Genomic DNA, 18,448 nt, shown 5'->3' with positions numbered 1-18,448 from the left:
AATTATTTGAACACTTCTTCCATGATTGTTTTCTAAGTAGAAGTTTTTGTGGCAAAAGAAGAAAAAAGCCCTTCTCAGCATTTTCCCTCTTTCTCAGGTACCTGGCTGCCCACTGGGACACCTCACCCAGGGGCTAGTTCACATTGGTGGGAGTAAGGAGCACTGTTCAGGCTCCACTCTTCCAGCCCCGGATAGCTAGACCCTCCCCCTCCTTACACTGACTACCCCCCTCCCCGCCAAGTCAGCCATCATTAGCCAGCTTTGCCTTCTCTAGCTGTGACCCGTAGAATTTCAGGACTCAGAATCGGTTGAGATGAAGTGTTGGGCCCTGGGAAGCATGCTCCGTGGGAGAGAGCCTGTCCTGCTTTCTGCAGAAACTGTAAGGCTGCTGTTCAGTCTTCCCATGAGTACTTACTGAGTGCCTGTCATATGCCCAGTTCTAAGTACTGCTACCTCAGGAAACAGAAGAAACATTCTTGCCCTCATGGAGCTTATATTCTGGCAGGAAGAGAGTAAAGAAACAAGCATATACCAAGCTACATGGTAATAAGCGCTTTGGAGAAAAATGCAGCAGGTGATGATGGGGCTGCCGGGGATGTTGCTATTCCACGTGGGTCGGTGAAGCCCTCACTTGTGAGGTAACACCCGAGCAGGTACCAGAAGTGAGGAATAAGCTATTCAGGTGTCAGGCAGAAGAGCATTCCAGGCAGGGCGGCAGCACGCAGAAGGCTCTTCTACTAGTCAAGAAGAAGCGAGGCTGGTGTCACTGGAGTGTGTGAACAGAGGAAAGCGCTGGGAAATGGGGACAGAGAATGGAGGCCAGATCACGGGACTCTGAGGACACTGGCTTTTACCCTGTGTGAGATGGGGCCCTTGGAGCAGAGGAGTGACATATCTGACTTCTGTCTTTAAAAGGATCCCTCTGACTGCTGGGTTGTGAATAGACTGTAAAGGGACTGGGGCAGAGGAGGAGACCAGCTAGGAGACAAGGGCTTTATCCAGTGGGGAGGTGATGGTGGCTTAGACTGGGATGGTTATGCTGACAGTAGGGAGAAGTAGGTAGATATGCTTGGAGGAAGAGCCAATAGGATTTGGCGTTGTGGGATGGAGAGTGAGAGGTGCCAAGGATGTCTCCAGAATTCTTGGTCCAAGCAACAGGGTGACTGGCGGTACTGGTTTACTGAGGTGGGGGAAGGCGGTATAGGAGGAGCAGGCTGGGTGGGGCTGGATGTCTTACGGTTGAGATGCTCAGTGAACAAACATGGAGCTATGGACTAGGCAGTCGGGATGACTCGAGTTCAGGATTGGGGTCCAGGCTGCAGATAGGAACCAGGGCATTGTCAGCCTTAGATGACATCCAAGGCAGGAGCCGAGATGGGCTCACCAAGAGCACAAGTGTAGATAGAAGAGAGCAGAGGTCCAGCACCAGTCTAGGTGCCCGAGAGGTGGGGCAGTGAGGAGTGGCCAGCAAGGAGAAAGTGACCTGGAAGCCGGCACGGTGGTCTAGCTCGGCACGTCTCACACTGTAATGGGCTGCAGAATCAAACGTGAGAGCTCATTTAAAAAGCAGACTTCTAGCTACCGCTGAGAGACCCTGATTCTGAAACATTTTTTTTTTTTTTTTTTTTTTTTTGCGGTACGGGCCTCTCACTGTTGTGGCCTCTCCCGCCGCGGAGCACAGGCTCCGGACGCGCAGGCTCAGCGGCCATGGCTCACGGGCCCAGCCGCTCCGCGGCATGTGGGATCCTCCCGGACCAGGGCACGAACCCGCGTCCCCTGCATCGGCAGGCAGACTCCCAACCACTGCGCCACCAGGGAAGCCCCTGAAACATATTAATTAGGCCACGCTAAACTATTGTAAAAAATAGTACCCCAAAGCAGAGGTCTGTTTATCTGGGGTATGGTATCCAAGCCAGCATTTTTATCATGCTCCAGGGCACATTCTTAGCAGAGCGTCCAGGGACCCAACCACTCTGGAAACTGTTGCTATTCTTTGTGCCTAGACATGCTCCCCACTGGACTGAAAACATCTTGGGAACAGGAACTTGGGGTCCTGTCCCACTGCACCCCTTCCCACAATAGAATGAGGTTCAGACCTCTGCATGCAGCAGGCACTGAATAAATGCTGACCAGGAGTGAAGAATGGACAAGCATGAGTATTAAGCACTTATTTTTGTGCCAGACACTGTGTGCTGGTAATTTATGTAGATTAATATGTTTAATATTAACTGAGCCTTAGAGGCAGGTGCTATTATTGTCCTATTTTCCAGATGAAGAAAGGTGACACAGGTAAGTGAATGGCAGAAAAGAATGAACCCCAGTGGTGTGGTTCCAGACCTGGTCTCTAACCAGCAGGTTATACTGCCTCTCATCAAGACCTCCCTTTTGGTACCAGATGGGTTGTGGTACCTTTTCTTCTGGACATGACATGGAGTAAAGAGTACTGGATTTGTAGTCAGAAAGCCTAGATTCAAGTTCCTGCTCCATCACATGTTAGCTGTGTAATGTGGGGCATAGGTACTTCACAACTTGGGGCCTCAAGTACTTCATCAGAAATATGACCATGATATTCCTATGGGGTTAGTGTGAGGACTGGGTGTGATGTTGTATGTGAAAGTACAAATTGCAAAGCACTAGTACGTATATTATTAACTTGAAAAAACCAGACTGTAGAACCCCTACAATTACCCAGAAGAGCTGCCAGAGGGGTGTAGATTGTAGGCAACCCAACAGGCCTTGCTTAACCAGACAGGTTCTCTGTACAATCCTTTATTTATTGATTTGGTTTTTCTTGAGATTTGGTTTGATAAGTTTCACTGTTTTTAAAAAAACTGTGAAACTTCTGGCTAGCTGATCCCTTAAGTCCTTCCACAGCTGACTGGCTCAGTTGTTGGGGGAAGCCACTCCTCAGATTCTGTCTGCTTCTCTTGGGTCCCCTTCCTGGACTCCCCACCTGCTTTCCCTCTTCTGTCGTCCTGATCAAGCCCATCAGTCCCAATAGCCTGACATCAACCGTTGAACTGCGGGGACTCTAGGCTGCCTGCCCATGTGTGGGCTGGCCGTCTGGGGTGTGAACTGAGGGGACTCTAGGCTGCCTGCCCATGTGTGGGCTGGCCGTCTGGGGTGTGCCTGGGGTAACGGACCTCGGGAAGCTTCTCCCCCCAGGGCTGGGGTGAGAGGGCCGCCTTTGTTCCCGTGTGCTTCCTCCCCAGGCCTGGGCCAGAGCTGGCCTCACCGCCGGTCAGCAGGGGATTGCCCATCTGCCTTTCCCAGGACATTGACTCATGCCCCAGCCACAGAGTCTTCCAGAGCTCTGGGGGCCTTTGGCAGTTGACAGTACTTCACACATCTGTGGTCAGCTTTGGAGATATGAACCTAACGCAATGGGAGGTGTGTGTGAGCCTTGTGGGAAGATGAGGCACAGCTCCAATGATGTTGGCCTTTGGTAGCTAAAAGTCACCAAAAGGTCAAGCCGAGGTTTCTGGATCCTCCTTAGCACGTCTGTTCTGTAGCCTGCCTAGGGTGGTCTCTGGTCTCTCCCCTTTCCTTAGAGCACCCTCAGGCCATGGAGGGTGGGGCCTGGCTCAGCCCCAGCTTCTGGGGCTTCACTAGTGGCGCAGTGGTTGAGAGTCCGCCTGCCGATGCAGGGGACACGGGTTCGTGCCCCAGTCTGGGAGGATCCCACATGCCGCGGAGCGGCTGGGCCCGTGAGCCATGACCGCTGAGCCTGCGCGTCAGGAGCCTGTGCTCCGCAACGGGAGAGGCCACAACAGTGAGAGGCCCGCATACCGCGCAAAAAAAAAAAAAAGAAAAAAAAATATGCTTCTGAGTGCCAAGCTAAATCTGAACTGTTGTCCGTTGGCTGTGTATCCCAGCTCCCATGTCACTCCGCTCGCAGGGTCGCTGGAATCTCCATCACTTTCTGAGAGCCTCTTTGTGGGAGGAAAAGGCCCATCAGGAAGGGAGACGGGAGGGAGAACGGAGTCTGAGATGGTAGCCCCATGCCTAGATGAAGCAGGGATGCTCACTCACACTGGGAAGTGCAGTCTGGCTGAGGGTGAGGGAGCCTTTCAAATGAGGGGGGTGGGAGCTGTGGCAAGAGAGCTGACCCAGCCTCAGGGGAGCCCTGTAGGGGGAGCCGCCTGGAGGTGTGGTCTGGGCCTCTGGAGAACCAAAAGGTACGTGCTCCCCCGGGGAGTTTTGAGAAGGAAGTGTCAAATGCCACGTAAAGGGCCAGAGAGCAACAGTTTAGGAGAGAGTAATTGTCAAATCTGATTATGTGGTTGCAGATTAGATCATCAAATGAATATAACTGTGCTTTTCCAAACTACCTTCATGGGGCCTCACCTTCTACCCCAGCACCCAGATGATTTGGGCCTCCAGCTTGTTCAAGGGCAGAGTACAGGTGAACTTGGGAGATGCTTCATTCAGAAACGGGGGATGATGATAATAATAATGTGTACATCATAGTGTTGCTGTCAGGATGAAAATGAGACAATGCATATAAACTCGCTGGCTCTGAGCCTGGACGTCGCCTCAGTAAGTGTAATCGCGACCCATATCCAGTTCCAGCCCTTAGGTTCCATTCACATCTTTTCATATCGCCCCCTTGCCATCCGTCTGCCTCATTCCAATTTGTTCTAGGTTGTTTTCATGGCCCTCCTTCCAACAGCCCTTTTCCACTGAGGCCTTACATTGATCCCAAATTTCCCTTCTTCTGTACCAAACGTTGATGGAGTGCTCTATGCCGGGCCTCGGCTGGCTCTGAAGGTCTGAAGACTAATGAGGACGGCCCCACCCTCGAGCAGCTTGCTGAGCCGAACCCGGACAGCGGTGGGGACTGTGATGAGCGTGGGGCTGAGGCGGAGGGTCAAAGCTTTGACTTGAGTCAGAGCTTCTTATAGAGGAAGCTCTTGCATGGGAAGATCAGCAGTCTTTATTATCTCCCTCTTGCTCTAACTTCTGAGAGCAAATCTCGGAGGTCTTCTGCACCATCACCTGGAGCCAGGCGGACTCTGGATGGTTCCAAGCAGGAGGGAGAGTTCCCTTCAAGGCTTCCCTGAGTGAGACTGATGTTAAAGCAGCAGCGGCCACAGAGTCAGGAGGGCCTCAGGAATGCCCTTCAGCCCCTGACCCCCACCTTCTCTCCACCAGCAGTGCTTTGCCGCACTCCCAGGAAAATGAGGAACCAGAGGTCTCCTGACAACTTGGAGAGAAATCACACTTCTCTTCAAAGGAATTAAAACCATACCCACATCATTCTCCATCCCGTGTCCAAGAAAACCCTCTTCTGCAAAAGTGTAAGGAAAAGAAAAAACACCCTCCTTCTGCCTCTGAGACACCAAAGCCAGCCATCGTGTGGATGGGACAGTTGGGTTTGGGGGGCTGTTGTCACATGTCATCTGGCTGTGGTGGGATCACCTGCTCCCTGCATGGTTTCCACATCACGTTAGACCTGATGGAAAATGACCTCGTTACACCTGCGTTTCTCCAAGGCCCTTCCTCTTTGTCTAACCTGCATGGTTAAGGGTTGATGAAAATAAAACCAGTCTGTCCTGGAGGTCACACAGTGGTTGTGTTGTTGTGTTAGGCTGTGGGAACAGCGGAGAGGAAGAGAAGATGAGCGGGGGCAGAGGCCAGCAGTTGTCTTGAGGGGTTTCACCTTCAGGAGCTTTCTGGGCCGTTGCAGACAGAGGCTTTGGTAACAACTTCGGGCCCATCTCTGTTCTCTGTGCCAATGGAGGCAACGTGCTAGGTAAAGCGCTTTTCTTTTTCTTCTTCCTCTTTTGCTGCCTCCTCCTCCTCCTCTTCTTCTTCTTCTTTTTGTTGTTGTTGTTGTTGTGGTTTTGTTTTTCATTTATCTGGTAGTAACCATTCTTCCTGGAAGAGCAGCATCTCAGAATTCAAGGACCAGATGTGACTTTGATAAAGGGAACTTCCTGTCTTTCAACAGGTGGGCCATACCAGCCAAGGCTGTTCTCTATTAGATCACTGCCCAGGGCACAGGTTCGGGCATCTCCCTGAGTCACCACATCTTGGGATTTCACATTTTAACTTTTCCTCATCACTAACCACCATCTCCCCTCCTTTAATTTAAGCCCAGGACCTGTCACTGGGTCTTGGGTGGGTTTGGGGAATAACATATTTGTACCTGTCCCCTGTTGCCAAATGTGAGCCTCGGGGAGTCGGCTTCTTAAGGTCCTGGCGAGGCCTGAGCAGAACTGAGAAATGGGTTGTTTGCCTTCTGGCAGCCCACCCTATAACTAGCAGCGTCATGGGCTGGTGTGTTGTTACCCATCTGTTGCCCTTGGCTCAAGGACCACCCTGGGGCACCTGGCCAGCCTTTGTGCCCCCATCTTATCACCCGGGCCCTGTAAGTCTCACCTCCCAAAGGAAGCAGTCTCTCTTGACTGTCAGTACCCTTTCTTGCAAAGGGGCCTCTGGAAGGGCTGCAGGCCTCTCCCACAGTCCTCAGACTCCCCCATCCAGGCACCGAGGTACATTTAACAACACCCCCTGGACCCTAAGAACTGCTGTCAAATCCAGTCATTAGCAGTAGGGTTCTCAGACCTAGTAGTGGGTGGAAGGTCACACAGGCTGAATGGGAGATACTTTGGGGGAAGCAGCACTGATTAAATCCCAAATAGGGAGAAACACGGGGCTGTGCTGTAGCAGTGGGTGTGATGGGGAAGGACCAGACAGCAGACCCCAGTACTAGCTTCCAGGAGTTCATGCACTGCTGGCTCTCTGGGATGTCTTATCCCTCCAGACCTTACGTTCCTGACATAGATCTAAACCTGTTATGTCAAATGTCATCACTAAAATGACAACTAAATTACTTGCAAAGTAAAAAATAAATAAATAAAAAAAATTAGCGCCTTGGGCAGTGTTAAAACAATTATTGAGGGCTTCCCTGGTGGCGCAGTGGTTGAGAGTCTGCCTGCCGATGCAGGGGACACGGGTTCGTGCCCCGGTCTGGGAAGATGCCACATGCCGCGGAGTGGCTGGGCCCGTGAGCCATGGCCGCTGAGCCTGCGCGTCAGGAGCCTGTGCTCCGCAACGGGAGAGGCCACAACAGTGAGAGGCCCGCGTACCGCAAAAAACAAACAAAGAAAACAATTATTGATACCATAAAGAAAATGTGGTCATTCCTCAGAATCATAATTTATTCTGGAAGAGATGTTAGATGTCGGCTGGTCTGAGTCACCCCCATTACTCTAAGACTGTCCCTAAGGCACCCCAACCTGGATATGTCTCAGCCCATCATCCTTCATTTTCTTCTCTCCTTCATCCTCTCCCATTGGTGCCATCATTTACTCAGCCCTCCAAACTGGAACCTGGGAGTCATCCTCCATGTCCTCTCACTCGGCCCTTCCATTAAATCCATTTCTGAATCTATGCATTTTCTCTCAAGAATGCCTCACGAACATAGCTTCTCTTTGCCCCTGCCTTAGATCAGGCCGTCGTCATCCTCCTTTGGTCTGTTTTAGTAGCTTCTTCCCCTCAGCTACCCGCCTGGGCCTGTCCTTTATGTCTGTCATCCCTAAAGAGGTGAAAACCATGGAGTGAAAACTGGACTTCCTGACCAGCATACACTCAGGGCTCTTCACAATGTGCTCTTTCCCCGCTTCCACACACACATCTCACAGAGACCTTTCTAGGTGTTCCCAGCTGGGAATTTAGTGGCACAGGGGATGGCAAAATGGGGAAGCCAAACAGGACACTCGGAATGAGGCAACTCCAAGATGACTCATAGCGGGAAGCTGCCCACCCCCTCTAGAGCGGAAGGGACGAAGAGAGGAGATGGTGTTTCCAGAGCTTGGGAGCCGGGGACCCGCCTGGTGGAGCTAGTTCACAGAGAGAGGGGCCATTGGTGGGGATTAGAGCCACGGAGGAGCCCAGTCACTGTTGAGATGCTGCCTGACACTGAGGGATGCAGGAGAAATGGTCTATTACTCCCTTCCTCCTACCCTGCAGTTTCCTGCCCGTGTCGCTCATTGGCTGAATGGAGCCAGAAGCCAGGGGACCCTGGAAACACAGTTTTTGGGGGGGCCAACCCCCTTGACGATACAGACCAGGGCAGAGGATGGATCTGAGAGCAAACAGACGGATGACTGGCATGTTCCCCTAATTCCACTTCAGCTACAGTTAATCATTAACTGTTGCTGAACTTTGTGATACCCTCTGGGAAATTGTTTTACCTCCTTCATTTAGAAAATGCTTCCTCCTTCTTCAAGACCAGTGGAGATGTTTTCTTCTCTCTGGAATCAGCACAGACACCTCAGAAAGCATTAGCTACCCCTCAGCTGGGCTCCAGCAGCTTGTTTAAATCTCTCTTGGGGGGACTAGCCACGAGGGTATTGCCATATAACATTCCCGGGTCTGATTTCCTCTGCTCCACTTGGAGACCCTCGAGGGCAGATGTGTTGTCACAGGTCTCCACAGTCTCAGGACCCAACCCAGGACAAGTACATGCTGAGTGTGTGCAGGGATGTACAAACAAGGGATCTGTGGGAGTGTCTTCCCACGGGGTCACAGCTGGTGAGTGGCAGGGCAGGAGCTGAGCCCAGGTCTCTGGCCCTGTACCCTTTTCACTCTGGGATTTGATCTTGAACTTTCAAGGATCAGAACTTGAAAACCCTGAAGACAGATCCTGAGCTTATGTGCTATGAAGTAAAATATAATACATAAAAGCATTCCTGAGTATTCCAAACCTTCATTAATCTATACAAGATGCTGGGGGACTGTGGAAGTAGTGTGGACAGACAGACAAGGACCTTCCTTTTTTTGTGTGTTAAAACTGAGAGTGAATTCTGCTAGACATATGTCCTTTTTATTGTAATGAAAAGCCAAACTCATGCTGCTTCAGAATGTTAGATTATGTATTATGTGTTCCCCAAAAATGAGTCAGAAGAAATATTTAAGTAAAGAGGAACAGTGGGGTCGGGTTGAGGGCCTAGATATACCAGATATTAAAGTACATGACAAAGCTTCTCAAAAAAAGGAAGAAAGGAGGGAAGGAAGGAAGGAAGGAGGAAAGGAAGGAAGGAGGGAAGGGAGGAAGGGAGGGAGAGAGGGAATATCTTAAATTGTGACATCCTAGCCTTTCTTTGGAATTTCTAGAAAATTCTCAGGGAAAAGATGTATCAATTTATGAAGCTTAAAAATGGCATTTAAAAGAAACTCAAGGGGCTTCCCTGGTGGCGCAGTGGTTAAGAATCTGCCTGCCAATGCGGGGAACACGGGTTCGAGCACTGGTCTGGGAAGGTCCCACATGCTGTGGAGCGGCTGGGCCCGTGAGCCACAACTACTGAGCCTGCGCGTCTGGAGCTTGTGCTCCGCAGCAAGACAGGCTGCGACGGTGAGAGGCCCGCGCACCGTGATGAGGAGTGGCCCCTGCTCGCCGCAACTGGAGAAAGCCCTTGCACAGAAACGAAGACCCAACACAGCCATAAATAAATAAATAAATAAAATTGGATCATATATTCACCTTTCTCTTAAAAAAAAATAAAAAAAATAAAAGAAACTCAATAAGAGTTCTTAGGTAGCAGATGGGATATGATTTTCTCTTGTCTTTCTTGGTTTGAGTTAATAACTCTTCAGCAGGAAGACCATTATAATTCCATCAATGGCAGGAATAGACACTTTACTGCCATAAGGAGATATACACGCTCTAATAGTAATTTTGAAGATTTTTTTTCTTATTTATAAGAACCGAAATCTTTTGCTGTTTCCTGTTACATAAGCTATTATACCCAGAGGGGAAAGATGTTAATAAAATGGAGCTCTTATTTCCACTAAATAGCAGCCTGGGAATGACAGAGTACCAGCTGGAAATGTTGAATTGGTTAGAGAAATATTTGTTAGACAAAGAAACGTCAACCTTTATAGTTCTATTATTGGGGCTCTCTAATGTCAGCCAGCACAGTGCATTGATTCCATTTTTGGAACTGAGTCACAGGCCTGAAGGAGCTTCAGAGGATGGAGACAGACCCTGCCCTGGGAGACTTCACTGCTCGGTTTCTGTATAAGAACATCGCCCTGAAACATCTCAAGTCCATATTGTAGAGCAAAACACAAGTGCTTATTTTTTTTATATCTAATGAGATAAAAACTCGATTGCATAAAAAACAAATATTGGAGAAGACAACACTGGAGAGTGAACAAGGTCAGCGGATGACTTAGGTCTCCTGATCAGGGCCGGGTAAGACACACAGTGGTAGGAAGAGTGTGGCCGGGGTGTCCTGTCCTCCACTGGCCATCCAGCGGGAGCAAGGAGACTATCTGTGAGGGTCACATGCTAGGCCTGCCAGTACAAAGACTGACAAGGAGCAGGCCACCGGGCAGCCTGATAGACCAATGGTCCCAAAACTGGGCTTCAGGGGCCCCGGGGTGCTGGAGCAGCTCTTACTGGGACATGGGTTTCCTACAGCTAGTCGGCTCTTGCATCATTCAGGTATGTTCAGGCACAGAATTGACAACTTTGACTTGGAATTTTTCCCCAAGGACAGCAGACTGTTAAGCATTTACCACCACACCACTGCCTGGGGCTCCCTGAGACCCTTTCAGGGATCTGCATGGGCAAAACTATCTGCATAATAATACTAAGATGTCGTTTTCCATCTTTACTCTCCTTAAATGAGTATACAGTGGTGTTTTCCAGAAGCTACATGACATGTGGTAATGCAACAGACTGAATGCACAGTAGATAAGAGAATCCAGCTATCTTCTCTTAAGCCCAGAGATGTGCAAAACTGTAAAAAAAAAAAAAAAAAAAAAAAAAAGCCACTCTTCTCACTAACCTTTTTTCTTTTGGAAAATGATTATTTTTCATAAAAATATTATTTATGTTAACATATAATTGGCTTATTATTATCTTAAAGTGAATTAATAAAGAAATATTTTCTTTAATTCCTCAATTTTACTCTCAAATATGGTAAATATTAATAAATATAACCGACATAAGCAAAAACTCTTTGGGAGTCCTCAAATTTTTTTTTTAACATTTTTATTGGAGTATAATTGCTTTACAATGTTCTGTTAGTTTCTGCTGTATAACAAAGTGAATCAGCCATATGCATATGTATATCCCCATATCCCCTCCCTCTTGCGTCTCCCTCCCTCCCTCCTTATCCCACCCCTCTAAGTGGTCGCAAAGAACCAAGCTGATCTCCCAGTGCTATGCAGCTGCTTCCTACTAGCTATCTATTTTACATTTGGTAGTGTATATATGTCAATGTTACTTTCTCACTTCGTCCCAGCTTACCCTTCCCCATCCCCTTGTTGACAAGTCCATTGTCTACGTCTGTGTCTTTTTTCCTGTCCTGCCCCTAGGTTCTCCAGACCGTTTTTTTTGTTGTTGTTTGTTTGTTTTTAGATTCCATATATATGTGTTAGCATACGGTATTTGTTTTTCTCTTTCTGACTTACTTCACTCTGTATGATAGACTCTAGGTCCATCCGCCTCACTACAAATAACTCAGTTTCGTTTCTTTTTATGGCTGAGCAAGATTCTGTTGTAGGGATGCCACATCTTCTTTATCCATTCATCTGTTGATGGACACTTAGGATGCTTCCAGGTCCTGGCTATTGTAAATAGTGCCACAATGAACATTGGGGTGCATGTCTCTTTTTGAATTATGGTTTTCTCTGGGTATATGCCCAGTAGTGGGACTGCTGGGTCATATGGTTGTTATGTTTTTAGATTTTTAAGGAACCTGCATACCATTCTCCATAGTGGCTGTATCAATTTACATTCCCACCAACAGTGCAGGAGGGTTCCCTTTTCTCCACACCCTCTCCAGCATTCATTGTTTGTATATTTTTTGATGATGGCCATTCTGACTGGTGTGAGGTGATACCTTATTGTAGTTTTGATTTGCATTTCTCCAATGATTCGTGAGGCTGAGCTTCCTTTCATGTGTTTGTTGGCAATCTGTATATCTTCTTTGGAGAAATGTCTATTTAGATCTTCTGCCCACTTTTGGATTGGGTTCTTTGTTGTTTTGATACTGAGCTGCATGAGCTGCTTGTACATTTTGGAGATTAATACTTTGTCAGTTGCTTCGTTTGCAAATATTTTCTCCCATTCTGAAGGTTGTCTTTTGGTCTTGTTTATGGTTTCCTTTGCTGTGCAAAAGCTTTTAAGTGTAATTAGCTCCCATTTGTTTATTTTTGTTTTTATTTCCATTTCTCTAGGAGGTGGGTCAAAAAGGATCTTGCTGTGATTTATGTCATAGAGTGTTCTGCCTATGTTTTCCTCTAAGAGTTTTATAGTGTCTGACCTTACATTTAGATCTTTAATCCACTTTGAGTTTATTTTTGTGTATGGTGTTAGGGAGTGTTCTAATTTCATTGTTTTACATATAGCTGTCCAGTTTTCCCAGCACCACTTATTGAAGAGGCTGTCTGTTCTCCATTGTATATTCTTGCCTCCTTTATCAAAAATAAGGTGACCATATGTGCATGGGTTTATCTCTGGGCTCTCTATCCTGTTCCATTGATCTATATTTCTGTTTTTGTGCCAGTACCATACTGCCTTGATTACTGTAGCTTTGTAGTATAGTCCGAAGTCAGGGAACCTGATTCCTCCAGCGCCATTTTTCTTTCTCAAGATTGCTTTGGCTATTCTGGGTCTTTTGTGTTTCCATACAAATTGTGAAATTTTTTGTTCTAGTTCTGTGAAAAATGCCATCGGTAGTTTGAGAGGGATTGCACTGAATCTGTAGATTGCTTTGGGTAGTATAGTCATTTTCACAATGTTGATTCTTCCAATCCAAGAACATGGTATATCTCTCCCTCTGTTTGTATCATCTTTAATTTCTTTCATCAGTGTCTTATAGTTTTCTGCATACAGGCATTTTGTCTTCTTAGGTAGGTTTATTACTAGGTATTTTATTCTTTTTGTTGCAGTGGTAAACGGGAGTGTTTCTTTAATTTCTCTTTCAGATTTTTCATCGTTAGTGTATAGGAATGCAACAGATTTCTGTGCATTAATTTTGTATCCTGCTACCTTACCAAACTCATTGATTAGCTCTAGTAATTTTCTGGTAGCACCTTTATGATACTCTATGTAGTGTATCATGTCATCTGCAAACAGTGACAGCTTTATTTCTTCTTTTCTGATTTGGATTCCTTTTATTTCTTTTTCTTCTCTGATTGCTGTGGCTAAGACTTCCAAAACTATGTTGAATTAGGGTGGTGAGAGTGGGCAACCTTGTCTTGTTCCTGATCTTAGAGCAAATGGTTTCAGTTTTCCACCATTGAGAATGATGCTGGCTGTGGGTTTGTCATATGTGGCCTTTATTATGTTGACATAGGTTCCCTCTGTGCCTACTTTCTGCAGAGTTTTTATCATAAATGGGTGTTGAATTTTGTCGAAAGCTTTTTCTGCATCTATTGAGATTATCATATGGTTTTTATCCTTCAGTTTGTTAATATGGTGTATCACATTGATTGATTTGCGTATATTGAAGAATCCTTGCATTCCTGTGATAAAACCCACTTGATCATGGTGTATGATCCTTTTGATGTGCTGTTGGATTCTGTTTGCTAGTATTTTGTTGAGGATTTTTGCATCTATGTTCATCAGTGATACTGGCCTGTAGCTTTCTTTTTTTGTGACATCTTTGTCTGGTTTTGTTATCTGGGTGATGGTGGCCTTGTAAAATGATTTTGGGAGTGTTCCTCCCTCTGCTATATTTTGGAAGAGTTTGAGAAGGATAGGTGTTAGCTCTTCTCTAAATGTTTGATAGAATTCACCCACGAAGCCTTATGGTCCTGGACTTTTGTTTGTTCGAAGATTTTTAATCACAGTTTCAATTTCAGAGCTTTTGATTGGTCTGTTTATATTTTCTATTTCTTCCTGGTTCAGCATTGGAAGGTTGTGCTTTTCTAAGAATTTGTCCATTTCTTCCAGGTTGTCCATTTTATTGGCACAGAGTTGCTTGTAGTAATCTCTCATGATCCTTTGTATTTCTGCAGTGTCAGTTTTTACTTCTCCTTTTTCATTTCTACTTCTGTTGGTTTGAGTCTTCTCCCTTTTTTTCTTGATGAGTCTGGCTAATGGTTTATCAATTTTGTTTATCTTCTCAAAGAACCAGCTTTTAGTTTTATTGGTCCTTGCTATTGTTTCCTTCCTTTCTTTTTCATTTGTTTCTGATCTGGTCTTTATGATTTCTTTCCTTCTGCTAACTTTGGGTTTTTTTGTTCTTCTTTCTTTAATTGCTTTAGGTGTAAGGTTAGGTTGTTTACTTGAGATTTTTCTTTTTTCTTGAGGTAGGATTGTATTGCTATAAACTTTCCTCTTAGAACTGCTTTTGCTGCCTTCCATAGGTTTTGTGCCGTTGTGTTTTCATTGTCATTTGTCTCTAGGTATTTTTTGATTTCCTCTTTGATTTCTTCAGTGATCTCTTGGTTATTTAGTAGTGTATTGTTTAGCCTCCATGTGTTTGTATTTTTTACAGTTTTTTTTCCTGTAATTGATGCCTAGTTTCATAGCATTGTGGTCAAAAATGATACTTGATATGATTTCAATTTTTAAAAATTTACCAAGGTTTGATTTGTGACCCAGGATATGGTCTATCCTGGGGAATGTTCCATGAGCACTTGAGAAGAAAGTGTATTCTGTTGTTTTTGGATAGAATGGCCTATAAATATCAATTAAGTCCACCTTGTTTAATGTGTCATTTAAACTTTGTGTTTCCTTATTTATTTTCATTTTGGATGATCTGTCCATTGGTGAAAGTGGGGTGTTAAAGTCCCCTACTATGATGTGTTACTGTCGATTTCCCTTTTATGGCTGTTAGCATTTGCCTTATGTATTGAGGTGTTCCTATGTTGGGTGCATAAATATTTACAATTGTTATATCTTCTACTTGGATTGATCCCTTGATCATTATGTATTGTCCTTCTTTGTCTCTTGTAAGAGTCTTTATTTTAAAGTCTAGTTTGTCTGATATGAGGAATGCTACTCCAGCTTTCTTTTGATTTTCTTTTGCGTGGAATATCTTTTTCCATCCCCTCACTTTTTGTCTGTATGTGTCCCTAGGTCTGAAGTGGGTTGCTTGTAGACAGCATATATATGGGTTTTGTTTTTGTATCCATTCAGCCAGTCTATGTCTTTTGGTTGGAGTGTTTAATCCATTTACATTTAAGGTGATTATAGATATGTATGTTCCTACTACCATTTTCTTAATTGTTTTGGGTTTGTTTTTGTAGGTCTTTTCCTTCTCTTGTGTTTCCTGCCTAGAGAACTTCCATTAGCATTTGTTGTAAAGCTGGTTTGGTGGTGCTAAATTCTCTTAACTTTTGCTTGTCTGTAAAGATTTTAATTTCTCCATCGAATCTGAATGAGGTCCTTGCTAGGTAGCGTAATCTTGGTTGTAGGTTTTTCCCTTTCATCACTTCAAATATGTCCTGCCACCCGCTTCTGGCTTTCAGAGTTTCTGCTGAACAATCAGCTGTTAACCTTATGGGGATTCCCTTGTATGTTATTTGTTGCTTTTCCCTTGCTGCTTTTAATAGTTTTCTTTGTATTTAATTTTTGATAGCTTGGTTAATGTGTCTCGGCATGTTTCTCTTTGGGTTTATCCTTTATGGTACCCTCTGTGCTTCCTGGACTTGATTGACTCTTTCCTTTTACATCTTAGGGAAGTTTTCAACTATAATCTCTTCAAATATTTCTGTAGACCCTTTCTTTTTCTCTTCTTCTTCTGGTACCCCTATAATTCAAATGTTGGTGCATTTAATGTTGTTCCAGAGGTCTCTGAGACTGTACTCAATTCTTTTCATTCTTTTTTCTTTATTCTGCTCCCTGGCAGTTATTTCCACCATTTTATCTTCCAGCTCACTTATCCGTTTTTCTGTTTCAGTTATTCTGCTACTGATTCCTTCTAGAGTATTTTTAATTTTGGATCATCTTTACTATCATTACCCTGAATTCGTTTTCAGGTAGGTTGCCTATTTCATCTTCATTTATTTGGTCTTGTAGGTTTTCACCTTGCTCCTTTGTCTGTAACATATTTTTTTGTCATTTCTTTTTTTTTTTTGATGGGGTGCTGTATTCCTGTCTTACTAGTTGTTTGGCTTGAGACGTCCAGCACTGGAGTTTACAGGCAGTTGGATAGAGTCGGGTCTTGTTGCTGAGATGAGGACCTCCGGGAGGCCTCACTCTGATTAATATTCCCTGGGGTCTGAGGTTCTCTGTTAGTCCAGCAGTTTGGACTCGGAGCTCCCACCACAGGAGCTCAGGCCTGACCTCTGGCCTGGGAGCCAAGATCCCACAGGCTTTGTGGTGTGGTTAAAAAAAAAAAGAAAAAGAAAAAGAAAGAAACAAAAGGAGCAGTACAATATCAAACAATGAAGAACCAAGTAAAATAAGAGAGATTAAAAATATCTTAGGAAAAATAAAACTATAATTGTAACAACTGGTTGCTGGGGGTTCCTCCTGTGCCCTTAGGTGTCTGTGGTCCCTCACCAGTGCCTAGTAGGTGCCCTAGTTGTCCTCACATTTTTTGAGATTTTATTTTGTAGAGTGATTTTTGGTTCACAGCAAAATTCAGTGGAAGGTAGAGAAAGACAGACAGAGACACAGATGAGCACATTAAATTCTTGTGCTAGGAAAGAGGATAGAATGTAGTGGAGGGGAACCCAAACTGAGTTTTGTACATCCTACTCCTTTGTTCTGGGGGCTCAACAGACCTGCTGCTTTAGGGTATATCTCTGAGGGTCCAAATTTAGATGCTCTGTGACATAGACACGAGTGTGATCTTGAGAGAGAATCCTACAGGGGCATAGGATGTGAATTGTTCTCCTCCCTTGGGACTAGAGGACACAGGACAGATTAGGGCAGTTTGGAATAGGTTCTCCTCCTTCTCTGAGAGAAAGGTGCATCTTGGTTATTAGGTTGTGTGTGTACATCAAGTGCTGTGCCTCTTCATCATCATAATTAAAACTTTTTTGTTAAATCTCAAGAATAAGCAACGTTAAAGGGGGAACAATCACGTCTTGTTCTGCTCACCTACCACCCTTGAAATTCTGCAGGAAACATGCAGGGAGGAAAACGTGGGGCTTTGGTCTCAAACCCCAGGATAAAGAAAAAAAAACCCTGGTCTGCTGGGCTTCTCCAGAGAGCAAGCTTTATTTGCTGAAAGAGGCCAGTTGCTTCCTCTGCTCCATTCATCCAGGCCACAGCCCGGACTCAGCAGCTGACCTGGGCAGAGCTTAGGGTTGAATGGGGCAGCCCATCTCTTGCCTATGTGGTCAGGCCACACAGCTGCTCCCAGGTCCAGCTGAACTTGTCAGCTCCAGGAGAATCATGAGAGATCCCAAGAACAAGCCAAAGCAAGCAGTCTTGAAGGCCAAGACTTCCTGTACCACAGCCACATAGCCGGATGTCACCCCCAAGGACCACCCATCCTTTCACTGTTTGCAGACACTGAAACCACGACTGCTGGCACTGTGTCAAAAGTAACAGCATGCCTGCAGGGGACACAGACTGTTGTTAACCTGGGGACCACTGGTGGGGGTCCCAAGGGTCCTTAAGGGTACACATGTAAGGTGTGTGTGCTATTTTATAGGGAGAAGGTCTAGAGTTTTCATCAAATTTTCAAAGCCAGGGGAAGTCCTTGCTCAGAAAAGGTTAAGAATCACTATGTTATGACTCATTTATTTTGTAACTGGAAGTTTGCACCTCTTAATTTTCCTCACCTATTAGAAAAAAAAAAAGAATCACTATGTTAGAGGCCAGTACTACTTAGAGCTGCCCTGCTGAGGGTCTCACAAAAAGTCCATTGAATAACATTAACTCAACAAATAACTGAGTTGTTCTCCATGCCTGGCTTAGTGCCAAGGGCTGGAAACGCAACAGTGAGCAAGACCAGATGCTATCTCTGTGTCACTGAAGAGCATAGATATAAATAAAATAATCACACAAATGCGTGTCCAATCTCAAATCAAGCGGTGCTCTGAAGGAATGGAACCTGGTTCTATGACAGATATAACAGTGGATGAATGGTTTTTTGGTTTTGTATATTTTTTAAATATTTGGATGGGTAATATACCCATATTCAAAAATTCAAAAGGATTATAAGCAAAAAATGCACCCCCCCACACACTTAACCTTTATCCCCTAGCCACTCCCTGGAAGCCTTGCATGTTTTACAGACTGATGAGTAGACCTCCTGCTGTCAGACCAGGGGGAGAAGAAAAGGCTTACCTGAGAATATGAAGCTTGCAATGAAATTTGAAGCATGAATATGAGTTAACTAAATGAGGAGGCCTGGAAGGGGATAGGGGAAGCATGGAGGCAACAGCTCGTGCAAAGGCCCTGTGGCAGAAGACAGCATGATATATTAGAAGAACTAAAAGAAGGCCTGTGTGGTTGGAGTGCAGGAAGCAAGGGGAGGAGAGGTCCAGGATGCTACTGGGTGGGGAGGATGCATTCTTG

Source organism: Hyperoodon ampullatus (assembly GCF_949752795.1).
Source record: "Hyperoodon ampullatus genome assembly, chromosome: 2".
NCBI classification, from domain to species: Eukaryota; Metazoa; Chordata; class Mammalia; order Artiodactyla; family Ziphiidae; genus Hyperoodon; species Hyperoodon ampullatus.
This window is presented reverse-complemented; position numbering follows the sequence as displayed.